Below are 19,991 nucleotides of genomic sequence, written 5' to 3'. Positions count from 1 at the left end.
TGTTTGTGTTAACACTAGACCATAAGCTGGAGGCACAGAATTAGTCTATACAACCTATCAAGTCTGCTCCATCATTCAACTCGTTCATGGCTCATCTGATAATCCTCAACTCCACTTTCCTGATTTAAGTCCATAACACTTAATTCTCTCACTGATTTAAAAATCTGTCTCTCTCAACTTTGAATATACTCAGTGACTGAGTTTTTACAGTGCTCTGTGGTAAAGAATCCCACAGACTCACTACAGCCTGAGAAGAAATAGCTTTGCCATCTCTGTCTTCAATTGAAATGATTTACTCTGAAAGCATGCCCTCTAGTCCTAGACTGTCCCACAGGGGAAGCAACCTTTCCACATCGATCTTGTTAACTCCCCAAGAACCTTGTACGTTTCAGGAGGATCTCCTCTCACTCTGAAAGCTGCAATGAGTACAGGCTAAGCAACCTCTCATCATAACAAAATCCCTCCTCACCTCTTATCAAGCCTAGTGCACCTTCTGTGGACTGCTTCCAATGCCAGTCTATTTTTCCTGAGATAACAGCCCCAAACTGTTCAGTGTTCCAGCTGTGGAATGACCGGTGCGTTGTACCGTTTAAGCAAGGCTTCCCAACATTTGTAGTCCATTTTCTTTAAAATAAAGACCTATATTCCACTTGCTTTTCCTATTGCTCACAGCTTTTCAAAGCTGATCACACACCATGTGACCAAGGCTCTTGTAAACAGTCCCCTTCTCAAGAATAAAATATTGAAGAAACTAAACAAACAATTAAGTTAGATATTCCAAGAATAATTAAGGAAACTTACAGGTCTCAGATGTCAGAGGTTGATTTGATTTGATTTCACTGATATGTGTGCTCAAGTATAGAAGTACAGAACTACAGTGAAAAGTCTACAATGTAGCCACACAAGGCGCCATCTTAGGTACAAGTACCGAGGTACAGAATCTGAAGAACAAGGCAGAAAGAAAGAACAATGTTAAAAGTTAAACACTGCAGTAATTATAGTAAAGCGTAAAATATACTAACTGCTAGCTTTTTGTAATTCATAGACAAGAACTTCCAAATCCCACTGTTGTGTAGCTTTCTGTAGTCTTTCTCCATTTAAATAATATTCAGCTCCTCTATTTCTCCTGCCTCATAATGTCACATTTTTCCACATTATATGCTATCTTCTAAGTCTGATGAAGGGCTTTTGACCGAAACATCGATTTTCCTTCTCCTCGGATGCTGCCTGACCTGCTGTGCTTTTCCAGCACCACTCTAATCTAAACTCTGGTTTCCAGCATCTGCAGTCCTCACTTTTGCCTATATCCTTCCATAGACTCTTCATGCCATTCTCACCACGTGCCTTCCCACCTATTACGCCATTCACTGACTTGGCTGTAATACATTCACTTCCGTCCTCCAAATCATTAATGTACATTGTAAATAATGATGGCCCAGAAGGGCTCATGCCCGAAACGTCGATTCTCCTGCTCCTTGGATGCTGCCTGACCTGCTGCGCTTTTCCAGCAAAACATTTTCAGCTCTGATCTCCAGCATCTGCAGTCCTCACTTTCTCCAACCACTGATTCCTAGTTACAGGATTCCATCCCGGTGAATTCTCGATCTTCTATGAGTCAGCTAATCCTCTATCAATGATAATAGGTTACTGTGAGTTTTCAAAAGGTTTGTTGGTGATATATGTAACAAAATAGAATAAAACATAAAGAACAAAGAATAATCCAGCACAGGGACAGGTCCTTTGGCCCAAGATTGTGCCAACACACAACGCCTTTCCAAACTAAAAACCTTTTGCCTCTATGTGGTCTGTAGCACTGGGGACAAAGTAAGTTTGTGGATGATTTACAGATTGGCCAGGAAGTTGGCAGTGCGGAGGAAGGTGTAGGTTACAGGAGGGTAGAAATGGATTGGTCAGAAGGGCAGATCAGTGGCAGATGGATTTAACCCTGATAACTCTGAGGTGATCCACTTTGGGAGAAGGAACAAGACAAGGGAAGACTCAATGAATGGCAGGATACCAGGAAACTCAGAGCGACAGAATGACCTTGGGGAGCTTTTCCACACACCCCTGAAGGTGGTAGGACAGGTTAACAGGATCATTAAGAAGGCATGCGGAGTGCTTGCCTTTAAGGTATAGATGATAAGAGTAGGGAGGAGATGTTGGTGAGGCCACAGCTGGAGGACTGTCTGTGGTTCTGGTCCCCACACTAAAGGAAGGATAAGATTGTACTGGAGGGGATGCAGAGGAGATTCACCAGGATGGTGCCTGGAATGGATAAGTTCGGGGTGATTCCTTTGGAGCAGAAAAGGTTGGAGGGAGGGGCTCCTGATAGAGGTCAATAAGATTATGAGGGGCATGGACAGTGTGGATAGGAAGTAGCTGTTCCCTGTCAAGAACAAAGGGACATGATTTGAAAGTAAAAGGCAGGAGGTTTAGAGGGGATTTAAGGAAAGAGGTTTTCACCCAGAGAGTGGTAGGGATATGGAATGCAGTGTCTGTGAGGGTATCTCAGGCAAAACAAAACTCAGCTTTCAAAATGTACTTGAATGAGGACTTGGATTGTTGTCAAGTGCAGGGCTGTGGCTAGTTTGGCAAAGTGGCACTGGTGTAGCTTGACGATAGCATCACACAATCACACAATGCAGAAAAGGCTGTTTCTATTCCTATCCTGAGGCTGAGTGATGCTTGGCCTACCCGCACCCCTTTCCCTCTATCCTCTCCTGATGCTGTTCCTCATCACCCCCTCCCCTCTATCCTCTCCTGATGCTGCTTCTCATCCCCCCCTCTTCTATCCTCTCCTGATGCCGTTCCTCATCCCGCTCCTCACTCTCCTCTATTCTCTCCTGATGCCGTTCCTCATTCCCCCCCCTCCACTATCCTCTCCTGATGCTGTTCCTCATTCCCCCCATCCTCTCCTGATGCTGTTCCTCGTCGCCCCCCCCTCCTCTATCCTCTCCTGATGCTGTTCCTTATCCCCCTCCCCGCTCTCCTATGTCCTCTCCTGATGCTGTTCCTTATCCCCCTCCCTTCTCTCCTATATCCTCTCCTGATGCTGTTCCTCGTCTCCCTCCCTGCTCTCTTCATTCCTCTCCTGATGCTGTTCCTCATCCCCCCCTCCCCTCTATCCTCTTCTGATGCTGTTCCTCATCCCCCCTCTCCCCTCTATCCTCTCCTGATGCTGTTCCTCATCCCCCTACTCCCTCCCCTCTATCATCTCCTGATGCCGTTCCTCATCCCCCCATGCTCTCCTGATGCTGTTTCTCATCACCCCCCCATCCTCTCCTGATGCTGTTCCTCATCCCCCCCATCCTCTCCTGATGCTGTTCCTCATCCCCCCATCCTCTCCTAATGCTGTTCCTCATCCCCCTCCCCGCTCCCCTCTATCCTCTCCTGATGCTGTTCCTCATCCCCCTACTCCCTCCCCTCTATCCTCTCCTGATGCTGTTCCTCAACCCCCCACTCCCCTCTATCCTCTCCTGATGCTGTTCCTCATCCCCCTCCCCCTCCCCTCTATCCTCTCCTGATGCTGTTCCTCATTCCCCCGCTCTCCTCTATCCTCTCCTGATGCTGTTCCTCATCCCCCTCCCCCCTCTCCTCTATCCTCTCCTGATGCTGTTCCTTATCCCCCTCCCCGCTCACCTCTATCCTCCCCTGATGCTGTTCCTCATCCCCACTCTCCCCACTATCCTCTCCTGATGCTGTTCCTCATCCCCCTCCCCCCTCCCCTCTATCCTCTCCTGATGCTGTTCCTTATCCCCCTCCCCCCTCTCCTCTATCCTCTCCTGATGCTGTTCCTTATCCCCCTCCCCCCTCTCCTCTATCCTCTCCTGATGCTGTTCCTCATCCCCCTCCATCCTCTCCTGCTGCTGTTTTTCATCCCCCCCCCATCCTCTCCTGATGCTGTTCCTTATCCCCCTCCCCGCTCTCCTATATCCTCTCCTGATGCTGTTCCTCGTCTCCCTCCCTGCTCTCTTCATTCCTCTCCTGATGCTGTTCCTCATCCCCCTCCCCTCTCTCCTCTCTCCTCACCCGATGCTGTTCCTCATCCCCCCCTCCCCTCTATCCTCTCCTGATGCTGTTCCTCATTTCCCCCCCCTCTCCTCTATCCTCTCCTGATGCTGTTCCTCATCCCCCTCCCCGCTCCCCTCTATGCTCTCCTGATGCGGTTCCTCATCCACCTACTCCCTCCCCTCTATCCTCTCCTGATGCTGTTCCTCATCCCCCCCCCATCCTCTCCTGATGCTGTTCCTCATCCCCCCCATCCTCTCCTGATGCTGTTCCTCATCCCCCTCCCCGCTCCCTCCGCTCTATCCTCTCCTGATGCCGTTCCTCATCCCCGTACTCCCTCCCCTCTATCCTCTTCTGGTGCTGTTTCTCATCACCTCCCCATCCTCTCCTGATGCCGTTCCTCATCCCCCTACTCCCTCCCCCCATCCTCTCCTGATGCTGTTCCTCATCCCCCCATCCTCTCCTGCTGCTGTTCCTTATTCCCCTTCCCGCTCTCCTATATCCTCTCCTGATGCTGTTCCTCGTCTCCCTCCCCGCTCTCTTCATTCCTCTCCTGATGCTGTTCCTCATCCCCCCCTCCCCTCTATCCTCTCCTGATGCTGTTCCTCATTCATCCCCCACTCCGCTATCCTCTCCTGATGGTATTCCTCATTCCCCCCCCTCCACTATCCTCTCCTGATGCTGTTCCTCATCCCCCTCCCCGCTCCCCTCTATCCTCTCCTGATGCTGTTCCTCATCCCCCCTCTCTCCTCTATCCTCTCCTGATGCCGTTCCTCATCCCCCTACTCCCTCCCCTCTATCCTCTCCTGATGCTGTTTCTCATCACCCCCATGCTCTCCTGATGCTGTTCCTCATCCCCCTCTATCCTCTCCTGATGCTGTTCCTTATCCCCCTCCCAGCTCTCCTCTATTCTCTCGTGATGCTGTTCCTCATCATCCCCGCTCTCCTCTATCTTCTCCTGATGCTGTTCCTTATCCCCCTCCCCGCTCTCCTCTATCCTCTCCTGATGCTGTTCCTCATCCCCCTCCCCCCTCCCCTCGACCCTCTCCTGATGCTGTTCCTCATCCCCCTCCCCCCTCCCATCTATCCTCTACTGATGCTGTTCCTCATCCCCCTCCCCCCTCCCCACTATCCTCTCCTGATGCAGTTTCTCATCCCCCCGCTCTCCTCTATCCTCTCCTGATGCTGTTCCTTATCCCCCCGCTCTCCTCTATCCTCTCCTGATGCTGTTCCTCATCCCCCTCCCCCCTCTCCTCTATCCTCTCCTGATGCTGTTCCTCATTCCCCCCCCCCTCCTCTATCCTCTCCTGATGCTGTTCCTCATCCCCCTCCCGTCTCTCCTCTATCCTCTCCTGATGCTGTTCCTTATCCCCCTCCCCGCTCCCCTCTATCCTCTCCTGATGCTGTTCCTCATCCCCCTCCCCTCTCTCCTCTATCCTCTCCTGATGCTGTTCCTTATCCCCCTCCCCGCTCCCCACTATCCTCTCCTCATGCTGTACCTCACCCCCCTCCCCGCTCCCCTCTATCCTCTCCTGATGCTGTTCCTCATCCCCCTCCCCCCTCCCCTCTATCCTCTCCTGATGCTGTTCCTCATCCCCCTCCCCTCTCTCCTCTATCCTCTCCTGATGCTGTTCCTCATCCCCCTCCCCCCCATCCTCTCCTGATGCTGTTCCTCATCCCCCTCCCCTCTCTCCTCTATCCTCTCCTGATGCTGTTCCATTTCCCCCCCCCACTCTCCTCTATCCTCTCCTGATGCTGTTCCTCATCCCCGTCCCAGCTCTCCTCTACCCTCTCCTGATGCTGTTCCTCATCCCCTTCCCCACACTCCTATATCCTCTCCTGATGATGTTCCTCATCCCCCCCATCCTCTCCTGATGCTGTTCCTCATCCCCCTCCCCCCCTATCCTCTCCTGATGCTGTTCCTCATCCCCCTCCCCTCTCTCCTCTATCCTCTCCTGATGCTGTTCCGTTTCCCCCCCCCACTCTCCTCTATCCTCTCCTGATGATGTTCCTCATCCCCCCCCATCCTCTCCTGATGATGTTCCTCATCCCCCCCCATCCTCTCCTGATGCTGTTCCTCATCACCCTCCCCGCTCCCCTCCATCCTCTCCTGATGCTGTTCCTTATCCCCCTCCCCGCTCACCTCTATCCTCTCCTGATGCTATTCCTCATCCCCACTCTCCTCACTATCCTCTCCTGATGCTGTTCCTCATCCCCCCATCCACTCCTGATGCTGTTCCTTTTCCCCCTCCCCCCTCTCCTCTATCCTCTCCTGATGCTGTTCCTCATCCGCCCGCTCTCCTCTATCCTCTCCTGATGCTGTTCCTAATCCCCCTCCCCGCTCTCCTCTATCCTCTCCTGATGCTGTTCCTTATCCCCCTCCCCGCTCTCCTCTATCCTCTCCTGATGCTGTTCCTTATCCCCCTCCCCCCTCTCCTCTATCCTCTCCTGATGCTGTTCCTCATCACCCCCGCTCTCCTCTATCCTCTCCTGATGCTGTTCCTCATCACCCCCGCTTTCCTCTATCCTCTCCTGATGCTGTTCCTTATCCCCCTCCCCCCTCTCCTCTATCCTCTCCTGATGCTGTTCCTCATCACCCCCGCTCTCCTCTATCCTCTCCTGATGCTGTTCCTTATCCCCCTCCCCGCTCTCCTCTATCCTCTCCTGATGCTGTTCCTTATTCCCCCTCCCCGCTCTCCTCTATCCTCTCCTGATGCTATTCCTCATCCCCACTCTCCCCACTATCCTCTCCTGATGCTGTTCCTCATCACCCCCCATCCTCTCCTGATGCTGTTCCTTATCCCCCTCCCCGCTCTCCTCTATCCTTTCCTGATGCTGTTCCTCATCCCCCCGCTCCCCTCTATCCTCTCCTGATGCTGTTCCTCACCCGCCTCCCGGCTCTCCTCTATCCTCTCCTGATGCTGTTCCTTATCCCCACTCTCCCCACTATCCACTCCTGATGCAGTTCCTCATCCCCCCGCTCTCCTCTATCCTCTCCTGATGCTGTTCCTTATCCCCACTCTCCCCACTAGCCTCTCCTGATGCTGTTCCTCATCCGCCCGCTCTCCTCTATCCTCTCTTGATGCTGTTCCTTATCCCCCTCCCCCCTCTCCTCTATCCTCTCCTGATGCTGTTCCTCATCCCCCCGCTCTCCTCTATCCTCTCCTGATGCTGTTCCTCATCCCCTCCCCCCTCTCCTCTATCCTCTCCTGATGCTGTTCCTCATCCCCCCGCTCCCCTCTATCCTCTCCCGATGCTGTTCCTCATTTCCCCCCCTCCTCTATCCTCTCCTGATGCTGTTCCTCATCCCCCCCCCCATCCTCTCCTGATGGTGTTCCTCATCACCCCCCCATCCTCTCCTGATGCTGTTCCTCATCCCCCTCCCCGCTCCCTCCGCTCTATCCTCTCCTGATGCCGTTCCTCATCCCCGTACTCCCTCCCCTCTATCCTCTTCTGATGCTGTTTCTCATCACCTCCCCATCCTCTCCTGATGCCGTTCCTCATCCCCCTACTCCCTCCCCCCATCCTCTCCTGATGCTGTTCCTCATCCCCCCATCCTCTCCTGCTGCTGTTCCTTATTCCCCTTCCCGCTCTCCTATATCCTCTCCTGATGCTGTTCCTCGTCTCCCTCCCCGCTCTCTTCATTCCTCTCCTGATGCTGTTCCTCATCCCCCCCTCCCCTCTATCCTCTCCTGATGCTGTTCCTCATTCATCCCCCACTCCGCTATCCTCTCCTGATGGTATTCCTCATTCCCCCCCCTCCACTATCCTCTCCTGATGCTGTTCCTCATCCCCCTCCCCGCTCCCCTCTATCCTCTCCTGATGCTGTTCCTCATCCCCCCTCTCTCCTCTATCCTCTCCTGATGCCGTTCCTCATCCCCCTACTCCCTCCCCTCTATCCTCTCCTGATGCTGTTTCTCATCACCCCCATGCTCTCCTGATGCTGTTCCTCATCCCCCTCTATCCTCTCCTGATGCTGTTCCTTATCCCCCTCCCAGCTCTCCTCTATTCTCTCGTGATGCTGTTCCTCATCATCCCCGCTCTCCTCTATCTTCTCCTGATGCTGTTCCTTATCCCCCTCCCCGCTCTCCTCTATCCTCTCCTGATGCTGTTCCTCATCCCCCTCCCCCCTCCCCTCGACCCTCTCCTGATGCTGTTCCTCATCCCCCTCCCCCCTCCCATCTATCCTCTACTGATGCTGTTCCTCATCCCCCTCCCCCCTCCCCACTATCCTCTCCTGATGCAGTTCCTCATCCCCCCGCTCTCCTCTATCCTCTCCTGATGCTGTTCCTTATCCCCCTCCCCGCTCTCCTCTATCCTCTCCTGATGCTGTTCCTCATCCCCCTCCCCCCTCTCCTCTATCCTCTCCTGATGCTGTTCCTCATCCCCCCGCTCTCCTCTATCCTCTCCTGATGCTGTTCCTCATCCCCCTCCCCCGTCCCCTCTATCCTCTCCTGATGCTGTTCCTCATCCCCCTCCCCTCTCTCCTCTATCCTCTCCTGATGCTGTTCCTTATCCCCCTCCCTGCTCCCCTCTATCCTCTCCTGATGCTGTTCCTCATCCCCCTCCCCTCTCTCCTCTATCCTCTCCTGATGCTGTTCCTTATCCCCCTCCCCGCTCCCCACTATCCTCTCCTCATGCTGTACCTCACCCCCCTCCCCGCTCCCCTCTATCCTCTCCTGATGCTGTTCCTCATCCCCCTCCCCCCTCCCCTCTATCCTCTCCTGATGCTGTTCCTCATCCCCCTCCCCTCTCTCCTCTATCCTCTCCTGATGCTGTTCCTCATCCCCCTCCCCCCCATCCTTTCCTGATGCTGTTCCTCATCCCCCTCCCCTCTCTCCTCTATCCTCTCCTGATGCTGTTCCGTTTCCCCCCCCCCACTCTCCTCTATCCTCTCCTGATGCTGTTCCTCATCCCCGTCCCAGCTCTCCTCTACCCTCTCCTGATGCTGTTCCTCATCCCCTTCCCCACACTCCTATATCCTCTCCTGATGATGTTCCTCATCCCCCCCATCCTCTCCTGATGCTGTTCCTCATCCCCCTCCCCCCCTATCCTCTCCTGATGCTGTTCCTCATCCCCCTCCCCTCTCTCCTCTATCCTCTCCTGATGCTGTTCTGTTTCCCCCCCCCACTCTCCTCTATCCTCTCCTGATGATGTTCCTCATCCCCCCCCATCCTCTCCTGATGATGTTCCTCATCCCCCCCCATCCTCTCCTGATGATGTTCCTCATCCCCCCCCCATCCTCTCCTGATGATGATCCTCACCCCCCCCATCCTCTCCTGATGCTGTTCCTCATCCCCCTCCCCGCTCTCCTCTATCCTCTCCTGATGCTGTTCCTTATCCCCCTCCCCCCTCTCCTCTATCCTCTCCTGATGCTGTTCCTCATCACCCCCGCTCTCCTCTATCCTCTCCTGATGCTGTTCCTTATCCCCCTCCCCCCTCTCCTCTATCCTCTCCTGATGCTGTTCCTCATCACCCCCGCTCTCCTCTATCCTCTCCTGATGCTGTTCCTAATCCCCCTCCCCGCTCTCCTCTATCCTCTCCTGATGCTGTTCCTTATCCCCCTTCCCGCTCTCCTCTATCCTCTCCTGATGCTATTCCTCATCCCCACTCTCCCCACTATCCTCTCCTGATGCTGTGCCTCATCCCCCCATCCTCTCCTGATGCTGTTCCTCATCCGCCCGCTTTCCTCTATCCTCTCCTGATGCTGTTCCTTATCCCCCTCCCCCCTCTCCTCTATCCTCTCCTGATGCTGTTCCTCATCACCCCCGCTCTCCTCTATCCTCTCCGGATGCTGTTCCTTATCCCCCTACCCGCTCTCCTCTATCCTCTCCTGATGCTGTTCCTTATCCCCCTCCCCGCTCTCCTCTATCCTCTCCTGATGCTGTTCCTTATCCCCCTCCCCCCTCTCCTCTATCCTCTCCTGATGCTGTTCCTCATCACCCCCGCTCTCCTCTATCCTCTCCTGATGCTGTTCCTCATCACCCCCGCTTTCCTCTATCCTCTCCTGATGCTGTTCCTTTTCCCCCTCCCCCCTCTCCTCTATCCTCTCCTGATGCTGTTCCTCATCACCCCCGCTCTCCTCTATCCTCTCCTGATGCTATTCCTCATCACCCCCGCTCTCCTCTATCCTCTCCTGATGCTGTTCCTTATCCCCCTCCCCGCTCTCCTCTATCCTCTCCTGATGCTGTTCCTTATTCCCCCTCCCCGCTCTCCTCTATCCTCTCCTGGTGCTATTCCCCATCCCCACTCTCCCCACTATCCTCTCCTGATGCTGTTCCTCATCACCCCCCATCCTCTCCTGATGCTGTTCCTTATCCCCCTCCCCGCTCTCCTCTATCCTTTCCTGATGCTGTTCCTCATCCCCCCGCTCCCCTCTATCCTCTCCTGATGCTGTTCCTCATCCCCCTCCCCCCTCCCCTCTATCCTTTCCTGATGCTGTTCCTCATCCCCCCGCTCCCCTCTCTCCTCTCCTGATGCTGTTCCTCATCCCCCTCCCCCCTCTCCTCTATCCTCTCCTGATGCTGTTCCTCATCGCCCTGCTCCCCTCTATCCTCTCCTGATGCTGTTCCTCACCCGCCTCCCCGCTCTCCTGTATCCTCTCCTGATGCTGTTCCTTATCCCCACTCTCCCCACTATCCACTCCTGATGCAGTTCCTCATCCCCCCGCTGTCCTCTATCCTCTCCTGATGCTGTTGCTTATCCCCACTCTCCCCACTATCCTCTCCTGATGCTGTTCCTCATCCGCCCGCTCTCCTCTATCCTCTCTTGATGCTGTTCCTTATCCCCCTCCCCCCTCTCCTCTATCCTCTCCTGATGCTGTTCCTCATCCCCCCGCTCTCCTCTATCCTCTCCTGATGCTGTTCCTCATCCCCTCCCCCCTCTCCTCTATCCTCTCCTGATGCTGTTCCTCATCCCCCCGCTCCCCTCTATCCTCTCCTGATGCTGTTCCTCATTTCCCCCCCTCCTCTATCCTCTCCTGATGCTGTTCCTCATCCCCCCACCCATCCTCTCCTGATGGTGTTCCTCATCACCCCCCCATCCTCTCCTGATGCTGTTCCTCATCCCCCTCCCCGCTCCCCTCTATCCTCTCCTGATGTTGTTCCTCATTCCCCTCCCCGCTCCCCTCTATCCTCTCCTGATGCTGTTCCTTATCCCCCTCCCCGCTCCCGTCTATCCTCTCCTGATGCTATTCCACATCCCCACTCTCCCCTCTATCCTCTCCTGATGCTGTTCCTCATCCCCCCGATCTCCTCTATCCTCTCCTGATGCTGTTTCTCATCACCACCCCATCCTCTCCTGATGCTGTTCCTCAACACCCCATCCTCTCCTGATGCTGTTCCTTATCCCCCTCCCCGCTCTCCTCTATCCTCTCCTGATGCTGTTCCTTATCCCCCTCCCCCCTCTCCTCTATCCTCTCCTGATGCTGTTCCTTATCCCCCTCCCCCCTCTCCTCTATCCTCTCCTGATGCTGTTCCTCATCACCCCCGCTCTCCTCTATCCTCTCCTGATGCTGTTCCTTATCCCCCTCCCCCCTCTCCTCTATCCTCTCCTGATGCTGTTCCTCATCACCCCCGCTCTCCTCTATCCTCTCCTGATGCTGTTCCTCATCACCACCGCTCTCCGCTATCCTCTCCTGATGCTGCTCCTTATCCCCCTCCCCGCTCTCCTCTATCCTCTCCTGATGCTGTTCCTAATCCCCCTCCCCACTCTCCTCTATCCTCTCCTGATGCTGTTCCTTATCCCCCTCCCCGCTCTCCTCTATCCTCTCCTGATGCTATTCCTCATCCCCACTCTCCCCACTATCCTCTCCTGATGCTGTTCCTCATCCCCCCATCCTCTCCTGATGCTGTTCCTCATCCGCCCGCTTTCCTCTATCCTCTCCTGATGCTGTTCCTTATCCCCCTCCCCCCTCTCCTCTATCCTCTCCTGATGCTGTTCCTCATCACCCCCGCTCTCCTCTATCCTCTCCTGATGCTGTTCCTTATCCCCCTCCCCGCTCTCCTCTATCCTCTCCTGATGCTGTTCCTTATCCCCCTCCCCGCTCTGCTCTATCCTCTCCTGATGCTGTTCCTTATCCCCCTCCCCCCTCTCCTCTATCCTCTCCTGATGCTGTTCCTCATCACCCCCGCTCTCCTCTATCCTCTCCTGATGCTGTTCCTCATCACCCCCGCTTTCCTCTATCCTCTCCTGATGCTGTTCCTTATCCCCCTCCCCCCTCTCCTCTATCCTCTCCTGATGCTGTTCCTCATCACCCCCGCTCTCCTCTATCCTCTCCTGATGCTGTTCCTCATCACCCCCGCTCTCCTCTATCCTCTCCTGATGCTGTTCCTTATCCCCCTCCCCGCTCTCCTCTATCCTCTCCTGATGCTGTTCCTTATTCCCCCTCCCCGCTCTCCTCTATCCTCTCCTGGTGCTATTCCCCATCCCCACTCTCCCCACTATCCTCTCCTGATGCTGTTCCTCATCACCCCCCATCCTCTCCTGATGCTGTTCCTTATCCCCCTCCCCGCTCTCCTCTATCCTTTCCTGATGCTGTTCCTCATCCCCCCGCTCCCCTCTATCCTCTCCTGATGCTGTTCCTCATCCCCCTCCCCCCTCCCCTCTATCCTTTCCTGATGCTGTTCCTCATCCCCCCGCTCCCCTCTCTCCTCTCCTGATGCTGTTCCTCATCCCCCTCCCCCCTCTCCTCTATCCTCTCCTGATGCTGTTCCTCATCGCCCCGCTCCCCTCTATCCTCTCCTGATGCTGTTCCTCACCCGCCTCCCCGCTCTCCTGTATCCTCTCCTGATGCTGTTCCTTATCCCCACTCTCCCCACTATCCACTCCTGATGCAGTTCCTCATCCCCCCGCTCTCCTCTATCCTCTCCTGATGCTGTTCCTTATCCCCACTCTCCCCACTATCCTCTCTTGATGCTGTTCCTTATCCCCCTCCCCCCTCTCCTCTATCCTCTCCTGATGCTGTTCCTCATCCCCCCGCTCTCCTCTATCCTCTCCTGATGCTGTTCCTCATCCCCTCCCCCCTCTCCTCTATCCTCTCCTGATGCTGTTCCTCATTTCCCCCCCTCCTCTATCATCTCCTGATGCTGTTCCTCATCACCCCCCCATCCTCTCCTGATGGTGTTCCTCATCACCCCCCCATCCTCTCCTGATGCTGTTCCTCATCCCCCTCCCCGCTCCCCTCTATCCTCTCCTGATGTTGTTCCTCATCCCCCTCCCCGCTCCCCTCTATCCTCTCCTGATGCTGTTCCTTATCCCCCTCCCCGCTCCCGTCTATCCTCTCCTGATGCTATTCCACATCCCCACTCTCCCCTCTATCCTCTCCTGATGCTGTTCCTCATCCCCCCGATCTCCTCTATCCTCTCCTGATGCTGTTTCTCATCACCACCCCATCCTCTCCTGATGCTGTTCCTCAACACCCCATCCTCTCCTGATGCTGTTCCTTATCCCCCTCCCCGCTCTCCTCTATCCTCTCCTGATGTTGTTCCTCACCCCCCTCCCCGCTCCCCTCTATCCTCTCCTGATGCTATTCCTCATCCCCACTCTCCCCACTATCCTCTCCTGGTGCTGTTCCTCATCCCCCCCATCCGCTCTTGATGCTGTTCCTTATCCCCCTCCCCGCTCTCCTCTATCCTCTCCTGATGCTGTTCCTCATCCACCCCGGTCTCCTCTATCCTCTCCTGATGCTGTTCCTTATCCCCCTCCCCGCTCTCCTATATCCTCTCCTGATGCTGTTCCTCATCCCCACTCTCCCCACTATCCTCTCCTGGTGCTGTTCCTCATCCCCCCCATCCTCTCCTGATGCAGTTCCTTATCCCCCTCCCACTCTCCTCTATCCTCTCCTAATGCTGTTCCTCATCCCCCCATCCTCTCCTGATGCTGTTCCGTATCCCCCTCCCCGCTCCCCTCTATCCTCTCCTGATGCTGTTCCTCATTAATCCCCCACTCCGCTATCCTCTCCTGATGGTATTCCTCATTCCCCCCCCTCCACTATCCTCTCCTGATGCTGTTCCTCATCCCCCTCCCCGCTCCCCTCTGTCCTCTCCTGATGCTGTTCCTCATCCCCCCTCTCTCCTCTATCCTCTCCTGATGCCGTTCCTCATCCCCCTACTCCCTCCCCTCTATCCTCTCCTGATGCTGTTTCTCATCACCCCCATGCTCTCCTGATGCTGTTCCTCATCCCCCTCTATCCTCTCCTGATGCTGTTCCTTATCCCCCTCCCAGCTCTCCTCTATTCTCTCGTGATGCTGTTCCTCATCATCCCCGCTCTCCTCTATCTTCTCCTGATGCTGTTCCTTATCCCCCTCCCCGCTCTCCTCTATCCTCTCCTGATGCTGTTCCTCATCCCCCTCCCCCCTCCCCTCGACCCTCTCCTGATGCTGTTCCTCATCCCCCTCCCCCCTCCCCTCGACCCTCTCCTGATGCTGTTCCTCATCCCCTTCCCCCCTCCCCACTATCCTCTACTGATGCTGTTCCTCATCCCCCTCCCCCCTCCCCACTATCCTCTCCTGATGCAGTTCCTCATCCCCCCGCTCTCCTCTATCCTCTCCTGATGCTGTTCCTTATCCCCCTCCCCCCTCTCCTCTATCCTCTCCTGATGCTGTTCCTCATCCCCCTCCCCCCTCTTCTCTATCCTCTCCTGATGCTGTTCCTCATCCCCCCGCTCTCCTCTATCCTCTCCTGATGCTGTTCCTCATCCCCCTCCCCCCTCTCCTCTATCCTCTCCTGATGCTGTTCCTCATTCCCCCCCCCCTCCTCTATCCTCTCCTGATGCTGTTCCTCATCCCCCTCCCCTCTCTCCTCTATCCTCTCCTGATGCTGTTCCTCATCCCCCTCCCCGCTCCCCTCTATCCTCTCCTGATGCTGTTCCTCATCCCCCTCCCCCGTCCCCTCTATCCTCTCCTGATGCTGTTCCTCATCCCCCTCCCCTCTCTCCTCTATCCTCTCCTGATGCTGTTCCTTATCCCCCTCCCCGCTCCCCTCTATCCTCTCCTGATGCTGTTCCTCATCCCCCTCCCCTCTCTCCTCAATCCTCTCCTGATGCTGTTCCTTATCCCCCTCCCCGCTCCCCACTATCCTCTCCTCATGCTGTACCTCACCCTCTCCCCGCTCCCCTCTATCCTCTCCTGATGCTGTTCCTCATCCCCCTCCCCCCTCCCCTCTATCCTCTCCTGATGCTGTTCCTCATCCCCCTCCCCTCTCTCCTCTATCCTCTCCTGATGCTGTTCCTCATCCCCCTCCCCCCCATCCTCTCCTGATGCTGTTCCTCATCCCCCTCCCCTCTCTCCTCTATCCTCTCCTGATGCTGTTCCGTTTCACCCCCCCCACTCTCCTCTATCCTCTCCTGATGCTGTTCCTCATCCCCGTCCCAGCTCTCCTCTACCCTCTCCTGATGCTGTTCCTCATCCCCCCACACTCCTATATCCTCTCCTGATGATGTTCCTCATCCCCCCCCCATCCTCTCCTGATGCTGTTCCTCATCCCCCTCCCCCCCCATCCTCTCCTGATGCTGTTCCTCATCCCCCTCCCCTCTCTCCTCTATCCTCTCCTGATGATGTTCCTCATCCCCCCCCATCCTCTCCTGATGATGTTCCTCATCCCCCCCCATCCTCTCCTGATGATGTTCCTCATCCCCCCCCATCCTCTCCTGATGCTGTTCCTCATCCCCCTCCCCGCTCCCCTCTATCCTCTCCTGATGCTGTTCCTCATTTCCCCCCCTCTCCTCTATCCTCTCCTGATGCTGTTCCTCATCCGCCCGCTCTCCTCTATCCTCTCCTGATGCTGTTCCTTATCCCCCTCCCCCCTCTCCTCTATCCTCTCCTGATGCTGTTCCTCATCACCCCCGCTCTCCTCTATCCTCTCCTGATGCTGTTCCTTATCCCCCTCCCCGCTCTCCTCTATCCTCTCCTGATGCTGTTCCTTATCCCCCTCCCCGCTCTCCTCTATCCTCTCCTGATGCTGTTCCTTATCCCCCTCCCCGCTCTCCTCTATCCTCTCCTGATGTTGTTCCTTATCCCCCTCCCCGCTCTCCTCTATCCTCTCCTGATGCTATTCCTCATCCCCACTCTCCCCACTATCCTCTCCTGATGCTGTTCCTCATCCCCCCATCCTCTCCTGATGCTGTTCCTTATCCCCCTCCCCCCTCTCCTCTATCCTCTCCTGATGCTGTTCCTCATCCGCCCGCTTTCCTCTATCCTCTCCTGATGCTGTTCCTTATCCCCCTCCCCCCTCTCCTCTATCCTCTCCTGATGCTGTTCCTCATCACCCCCGCTCTCCTCTATCCTCTCCTGATGCTGTTCCTCATCACCCCCGCTCTCCTCTATCCTCTCCTAATGCTGTTCCTTATCCCCCTCCCCGCTCTCCTCTATCCTCTCCTGATGCTGTTCCTTATCCCCCTCCCCGCTCTCCTCTATCCTCTCCTGATGCTGTTCCTTATCCCCCTCCCCCCTCTCCTCTATCCTCTCCTGATGCTGTTCCTCATCACCCCCGCTCTCCTCTATCCTCTCCTGATGCTGTTCCTCATCACCCCCGCTTTCCTCTATCCTCTCCTGATGCTGTTCCTTATCCCCCTCCCCCCTCTCCTCTATCCTCTCCTGATGCTGTTCCTCATCACCCCCGCTCTCCTCTATCCTCTCCTGATGCTGTTCCTCATCACCCCCGCTCTCCTCTATCCTCTCCTGATGCTGTTCCTTATCCCCCTCCCCGCTCTCCTCTATCCTTTCCTGATGCTGTTCCTCATCCCCCCGCTCCCCTCTATCCTCTCCTGATGTTGTTCCTCATCCCCCTCCCCCCTCCCCTCTATCCTTTCCTGATGCTGTTCCTCATCCCCCCGCTCCCCTCTATCCTCTCCTGATGCTGTTCCTCATCCCCCTCCCCCCTCTCCTCTATCCTCTCCTGATGCTGTTCCTCATCGCCCCGCTCCCCTCTATCCTCTCCTGACGCTGTTCCTCACCCGCCTCCCCGCTCTCCTATATCCTCTCCTGATGCTGTTCCTTATCCCCACTCTCCCCACTATCCACTCCTGATGCAGTTCCTCATCCCCCCGCTCTCCTCTATCCTCTCCTGATGCAGTTCCTTATCCCCACTCTCCCCACTATCCTCTCCTGATGCTGTTCCTCATCCGCCCGCTCTCCTCTATCCTCTCTTGATGCTGTTCCTTATCCCCCTCCCTCCTCTCCTCTATCCTCTCCTGATGCTGTTCCTCATCCCCCCGCTCTCCTCTATCCTCTCCTGATGCTGTTCCTCATCCCCTCCCCCCTCTCCTCTATCCTCTCCTGATGCTGTTCCTCATCCCCCCGCTGCCCTCTATCCTCTCCTGATGCTGTTCCTCATTTCCCCCCCTCCTCTATCCTCTCCTGATGCTGTTCCTCATCACCCCCGCTCTCCTCTATCCTCTCCTGATGCTGTTCCTCATCACCCCCGCTCTCCTCTATCCTCTCCTGATGCTGTTCCTTATCCCCCTCCCCGCTCTCCTCTATCCTCTCCTGATGCTGTTCCTTATTCCCCCTCCCCGCTCTCCTCTATCCTCTCCTGGTGCTATTCCCCATCCCCACTCTCCCCACTATCCTCTCCTGATGCTGTTCCTCATCACCCCCCATCCTCTTCTGATGCTGTTCCTTATCCCCCTCCCCGCTCTCCTCTATCCTTTCCTGATGCTGTTCCTCATCCCCCCGCTCCCCTCTATCCTCTCCTGATGCTGTTCCTCATCCCCCTCCCCCCTCCCCTCTATCCTTTCCTGATGCTGTTCCTCATCCCCCCGCTCCCCTCTCTCCTCTCCTGATGCTGTTCCTCATCCCCCTCCCCCCTCTCCTCTATCCTCTCCTGATGCTGTTCCTCATCGCCCCGCTCCCCTCTATCCTCTCCTGATGCTGTTCCTCACCCGCCTCCCCGCTCTCCTGTATCCTCTCCTGATGCTGTTCCTCATCCGCCCGCTCTCCTCTATCCTCTCCTGATGCTGTTCCTAATCCCCCTCCCCGCTCTCCTCTATCCTCTCCTGATGCTGTTCCTTATCCCCAGCCCGCTCTCCTCTATCCTCTCCTGATGTTGTTCCTCACCCCCCTCCCCGCTCCCCTCTATCCTCTCCTGATGCTATTCCTCATCCCCACTCTCCCCACTATCCTCTCCTGGTGCTGTTCCTCATCCCCCCCATCCGCTCTTGATGCTGTTCCTTATCCCCCTCCCCGCTCTCCTCTATCCTCTCCTGATGCTGTTCCTCATCCACCCCGGTCTCCTCTATCCTCTCCTGATGCTGTTCCTTATCCCCCTCCCCGCTCTCCTATATCCTCTCCTGATGCTGTTCCTCATCCCCACTCTCCCCACTATCCTCTCCTGGTGCTGTTCCTCATCCCCCCCATCCTCTCCTGATGCAGTTCCTTATCCCCCTCCCACTCTCCTCTATCCTCTCCTAATGCTGTTCCTCATCCCCCCATCCTCTCCTGATGCTGTTCCGTATCCCCCTCCCCGCTCCCCTCTATCCTCTCCTGATGCTGTTCCTCATTAATCCCCCACTCCGCTATCCTCTCCTGATGGTATTCCTCATTCCCCCCCCTCCACTATCCTCTCCTGATGCTGTTCCTCATCCCCCTCCCCGCTCCCCTCTGTCCTCTCCTGATGCTGTTCCTCATCCCCCCTCTCTCCTCTATCCTCTCCTGATGCCGTTCCTCATCCCCCTACTCCCTCCCCTCTATCCTCTCCTGATGCTGTTTCTCATCACCCCCATGCTCTCCTGATGCTGTTCCTCATCCCCCTCTATCCTCTCCTGATGCTGTTCCTTATCCCCCTCCCAGCTCTCCTCTATTCTCTCGTGATGCTGTTCCTCATCATCCCCGCTCTCCTCTATCTTCTCCTGATGCTGTTCCTTATCCCCCTCCCCGCTCTCCTCTATCCTCTCCTGATGCTGTTCCTCATCCCCCTCCCCCCTCCCCTCGACCCTCTCCTGATGCTGTTCCTTATCCCCCTCCCCGCTCTCCTCTATCCTCTCCTGATGCTGTTCCTCATCCCCCTCCCCCCTCCCCTCGACCCTCTCCTGATGCTGTTCCTCATCACCCCCGCTCTCCTCTATCCTCTCCTGATGCTGTTCCTTATCCCCCTCCCCGCTCTCCTCTATCCTCTCCTGATGCTGTTCCTTATCCCCCTCCCCGCTCTCCTCTATCCTCTCCTGATGCTGTTCCTTATCCCCCTCCCCGCTCTCCTCTATCCTCTCCTGATGTTGTTCCTTATCCCCCTCCCCGCTCTCCTCTATCCTCTCCTGATGCTATTCCTCATCCCCACTCTCCCCACTATCCTCTCCTGATGCTGTTCCTCATCCCCCCATCCTCTCCTGATGCTGTTCCTTATCCCCCTCCCCCCTCTCCTCTATCCTCTCCTGATGCTGTTCCTCATCCGCCCGCTTTCCTCTATCCTCTCCTGATGCTGTTCCTTATCCCCCTCCCCCCTCTCCTCTATCCTCTCCTGATGCTGTTCCTCATCACCCCCGCTCTCCTCTATCCTCTCCTGATGCTGTTCCTCATCACCCCCGCTCTCCTCTATCCTCTCCTAATGCTGTTCCTTATCCCCCTCCCCGCTCTCCTCTATCCTCTCCTGATGCTGTTCCTTATCCCCCTCCCCGCTCTCCTCTATCCTCTCCTGATGCTGTTCCTTATCCCCCTCCCCCCTCTCCTCTATCCTCTCCTGATGCTGTTCCTCATCACCCCCGCTCTCCTCTATCCTCTCCTGATGCTGTTCCTCATCACCCCCGCTTTCCTCTATCCTCTCCTGATGCTGTTCCTTATCCCCCTCCCCCCTCTCCTCTATCCTCTCCTGATGCTGTTCCTCATCACCCCCGCTCTCCTCTATCCTCTCCTGATGCTGTTCCTCATCACCCCCGCTCTCCTCTATCCTCTCCTGATGCTGTTCCTTATCCCCCTCCCCGCTCTCCTCTATCCTTTCCTGATGCTGTTCCTCATCCCCCCGCTCCCCTCTATCCTCTCCTGATGTTGTTCCTC

At 56.0% G+C, this 19,991-nt stretch overlaps 1 protein-coding gene across 1 annotated transcript in view; it reads left to right on the top strand.

The window, feature by feature from the left end:
* LOC122546170 (disintegrin and metalloproteinase domain-containing protein 12-like) overlaps nt 1–19,991 on the top strand; it is a 467,862-nt gene that overhangs the window by 272,481 nt on the left and 175,390 nt on the right. The gene's annotated exons all lie outside the window — the stretch shown is intronic.

This window comes from Chiloscyllium plagiosum, unplaced genomic scaffold, assembly GCF_037043375.1.
Source record: "Chiloscyllium plagiosum isolate Xiang-an unplaced genomic scaffold, Cpla_swu_hap1 HiC_scaffold_1, whole genome shotgun sequence".
NCBI lineage: Eukaryota > Metazoa > Chordata > Chondrichthyes > Orectolobiformes > Hemiscylliidae > Chiloscyllium > Chiloscyllium plagiosum.
The sequence above is the reverse complement of the archived record's forward strand: the minus strand, read 5'-3'. Positions and strand labels throughout refer to the sequence as shown.